This window comes from Athene cunicularia, assembly GCF_003259725.1.
Source record: "Athene cunicularia isolate RWA chromosome 2 unlocalized genomic scaffold, athCun1 chr2_part1, whole genome shotgun sequence".
Taxonomy (NCBI): domain Eukaryota; kingdom Metazoa; phylum Chordata; class Aves; order Strigiformes; family Strigidae; genus Athene; species Athene cunicularia.
In genome coordinates this window covers 103,702,913-103,707,583 of record NW_020799095.1, presented here as the reverse complement: position 1 = coordinate 103,707,583, position 4,671 = coordinate 103,702,913, and positions in this window count along the sequence as shown.

Sequence of the window (4,671 nt, the reverse complement as noted above, 5' to 3'; positions counted from 1 at the left end):
GTACATACACTGCACCTTCTTAGTCCTCTCCTCGTCTCTTGAGGGTCCGTCCCCATTAAAAAAAATGAGAATAAAAACACTCTTATCCATTGCAACCTCTTCTGAAACCAGATCTTAAGGGTTATTTCACTATTAAAACATGCAAACACTTTGTAAGACTTTGAAATGCTAACCCTTCTTCTGAGATGCTAAAAATTTGCTTGCATTCTTTCTGTATTGCCTGGAGTCAGAAAGCGGGTCATAAAGCTTTCGAAATCCCTTTCAAATTGCAGTTTTATTTTGGCTCTCTTCCCATCAGGGCGGGGCGGGCCGAAGGGAAGGAAGGGTCGGGTCACCGGGGCGGTGGGGTGTCCCCAGGTGTGTGCCCTGAGGCCCAGCTCCGCCGGCGTGCCGAGAGGTGACACCCCCCCCGCCACCCAACGGCTCAGCTGGGGCTTTCTAACCCTCCCCCCTCAGTAGTATGCGGGTTAATATTTTTAGCGGACCGTGAAGAAATCGCAGAGCATCAATCCTCGTAAGGCGTGACCTGCCACGCCACACACGGGCAGTAAGATGGAGATCTCTGAGCTTTCTCCCGGCCCCGGGCTACCTCTCCATGAGGTAAACCCCGCTCCTCTCTGCAGGTCCCAGGGCAGCCACCCCGCGCAGCCCCGCTGCACACACCGCAGCTCCTCTTGCCGTCGTCGGTGCTCTGAGGCTGCTGGAAACTGCAGCCCAGGCCACCCCACAGCAAGGCACAGCCAGTGCTCTCGGGCCCTGCCTCATCCAGGGCAGACAATGAACCTCCTGTCCTTTTGAAGGTATTTGGCACAAGCTTTGGATAACACAGAAGCTGGAGGGAAGGTTGGGGAGGGAGGAGGCCTGAGAACCATGTCACCTGGACCAGGGGTTTCACAGCTGAATGACGTTGCTGTTCTAAGTTTCACACCCATTCACGTTTCCAACCCCGCTCACGCATCCAACATTCAGTTCTCTTAATAAAATTTGCCGGATTCAGGCACAAAGATATGGTTAAGATGCACATACCTCTAATATTTTAATAGTGATTCATGTGAGTAGCAAAGTATTTCATAACTTTATGAGGGCTTTGCTACATGCCACACAGCACTTAGCAAGGGAGATCCCTGGTATACTGTTTCAGGCAGCACCAGCCACAAGCTATTGATTTTGTCTGCAAGAAAATATCACCACCCTTGGTTTTGTACCTCTATGGCTTTAGCACACCATAAAGACATATCTGCAGGAGACAATTTTTTTGTCCTACATAGAAAAGTTGGCTTTCATAAATGCGGCATGATGCCAATTTAAATATATCAGATTTGGCTATTCCATCCATAAATGCTTTCAATTTCTAGAGCAGCTTAAAAATACTCACCTTTACCAGCTGTGACACTGTGGAAGGAAAATTATCTTATTGCACATGACCATCATGTCACTTCCTACAGTAGTTTGTACTTCATAAAAACTATGAGAGGTTTGAATACAAGCAACACCATCTTCAAACATTCCATTAAACAAAATGTCTCATTACCAGATAGAATACCCACTGATCTTTTCAACCTATTTCTTGAAAACCTGTTAAATTGTAAACATATCCTGGGGTATATAATTTTTTACAAATGGAGATCTGGAAGTAACTGATGTAAGTGGCCTTTAAGTCCAGAGCAAGCAAGGCCTGGCATCCATTAAATTTCTGAGCATCCTTGTCCTCTTTATTGTTAGAGGAACTAAATCAAAATGAATAAAAGCTGCTCTTTTAAGGGAAATCCATTATAAAGTACAATATTAAGAGGAACCAATGAAGATTACAATTATGAAGATTAAAAAATCATCACAAACTCTTTCAGACTAGTCAGATTATCTCCAGGCTGAACATTCAGTTAGCATCCTCTGAAAGATGTTGTCCTGTATATATCCAACAAGCTGTGAAAGATTTTTCCCTCTTCAACCAGTAAGAAACTTACCCTCTTGCACAACATTTAGGGAAATTATTTTACTCCAGTCATCCTGTACATTCCTACAAACTGGATTCCAGTTGTGGAGTTGTTGATTTTAATGACAAAGCATCTTTTGCTATGAATGGTTCAAATTGAAATAACCACAAAAAAAACCCCACCTTTAGTTAGTTTGGACACACTTCTTGCAGAGAGCCTTGCCCCTACGTGTGTAGGGATTGTAAGCAGAACTTCTGTGTTTTGAGTTTTTAATTGTTCTGCCCCTCTGTCTCTGTCTCCACAATAAACACGTGGGAAGGGTTTTCTGCAAAGCATAAGCCTAAAAGAAGAATAAGCAGAATGTAAACCAAGCGATTCAAATACATTTGATGAAGATTTTAAAAAATCACAGAAAGTACTGTGAAAGTACAGGAAATAAGTGTCTAAACTAAGAATTTGAGATGAAGAACTAAATCTCGTGTCTAATAGAATCTGCTCCAAACTTTCTTTGACTGCATTTGCGCAGAGTAATAACTGGCAAATTTTTCTTGCATAGTTATGTGAGTAGTTCAGGTAAGGAATCCAGCTGCAAGAGATCCTTTGCAATCTCACTTTAAAGAGAAGATTCTTGTGAGCTGTCTAGTAGGTTGCTCAGCACAAAAGGCAGCCCTTGCTCATAGTAGATGTCCTTTCTCAAACCAGGAGTATCAGTGAATTTATTGGGAAGTATCACATGAGAAAACACAGCTTATGTGAGCAAGAACCTAATACTTTAGTAAAAGAATGACATGATCTTGTATCTGGTTTCCTAAAAATTAAAAACATAGATTAAACTTTGTAAATAATCAGAAAATTAGCCAATCGGATAGAGAGGAAGAAATCATCCTGTTCCCTTCCTCATAAATTGAGGTGTATTTTGCTTAATGTATAGCTAGATTTTAAAAGATTTTGTTGGACTTCTGGGTGATCTTTCTGTCATTTTGTTAAACACATATGCCAAACAAGCTTGCTTTATTTGGTGTGCTTTCTAGAAATGGAGACTAAAATGCCCCCATTTTCTTGAAAAATCTCTAGAGATACTTAAAGTTGTGGACAAATTCGGCGACAAAAGTTATGACAACTTTTGCCTTTGACTCAAAGCAGTTGGGAAAAAAAAAATGTTTATAGCAGCATTCCCAACACAGATGCTCAATAACTTGATTTCACTAAAAAGTGACCAAAAGTTTTATGCAGAGACTCTGGATCTATGTAAAACCAGAACAAATTATGAATGTGAGGAAGGAGACAAGAGCAGGACTGTGGGTGTATATGTAGATGACAGAGTGGCCTGTCAATAGCAGATGGAAATTATCTAACAGATTGCTCCTCCTGTTCCGATAGCATTGTGTGACCAGATGCAGGCACAAGTCTAGCCTGGCTTCTGCAGGGCTTTAGGACCACAGGAAGGAAGAGTAGAGTAAGAAGAATAGAGAAGTGAGATTTTTTTTTTAATGCAACTCTCCAAATTCATAAACTCTCTCTCTTTTTTTTTTTTAAAAATCTATTTTAAGACAAATCCAAAGCCAGCAGAAACCCACAGGAAAGCGCTTACTGACTTGTTTGAGCTCACCCAATCTAACGTAGAACGTCATCCTGTAAAAAGGTCAGTATCAATAATTCATGGGATGATACTTCTTCTTCCCCTCATGTCATCTTTTGCTGTAATTACAGGTTCCAGAAACACAGGTAAGAATTTGTTACCTGATAAGAAATCAGCATTTTTAAGACAGTGGCCCTCTGCAGAAAGGACTCTTCTTCAGCTTCCTTGCACTTTTACACTACTATGAGTATAGATCATGCTTCATGTTCGTGATTTCTATTTTAAAAGATGTTCATTTAAGAATGGACTTAAAAGTCAAGAATGCTTGCTCCAAAATAGCTTTGCTGATATAATTTCTCTGTTTCATTCTCTGATATGTACAGTATACCATATCTCAAACTGACATTTCATAACATATTTAGGACTTGGCATATTCAGCTCACCAACTAGAAACCTGCATTGAAAATTATATTGGCAAAAAATTGTCTCAGAGAGCAATACTAGCTGTAATATTTAGCTCCTACTTAATATAAGTTGCCAAAGGAAGGGGAAGGTGGCACCAAGTACCCCAGAACTTAAGAGACAGCAAAACTAGCATGGATGAAGACTTGTGAACTGTGGTACATGACCTGCACAGCAGGTCAGTGGAAAAGGTAGGAACAAAACCTATGGTTTCTGTGCAGATACCACATTCACCATGTGACATTGCCACACCAAGTGATACGGCAATTCACACTTTCTTTAAGATAATAATGGACCAATATGCTAGCAGGTATACCGCTAGAAAGTCTCTCAGATTAGACAGAGCCGAGTCTCACCTCAGTGATCATTAAAGATCAAATTGTGGATCTTTTCCTCCCACAGAAGTTTTATATCTAGCATTATGTTGAGGCCAGTCCTAAAGTCTGTGGAAGAGTATTCCTGCAGCTACTGAAGCTCTCTTCACTCCTTTAAAGTTAAGCACGTTTGTAGCCTTAGAATGTAAATACACAATCAGAACATTTCAAGCTCTGATTAAAATCCCTACTTTTATCAAGAAAATAAGACATTTATCACCTCCTGTCAGAAATGCTTATGCATGATGATTATTCAGCTTGTATCTATAAGTAAACTTTCATTAGTTTTACTAAAAGCTTTTTGCAATACGCCTAGGCTAAG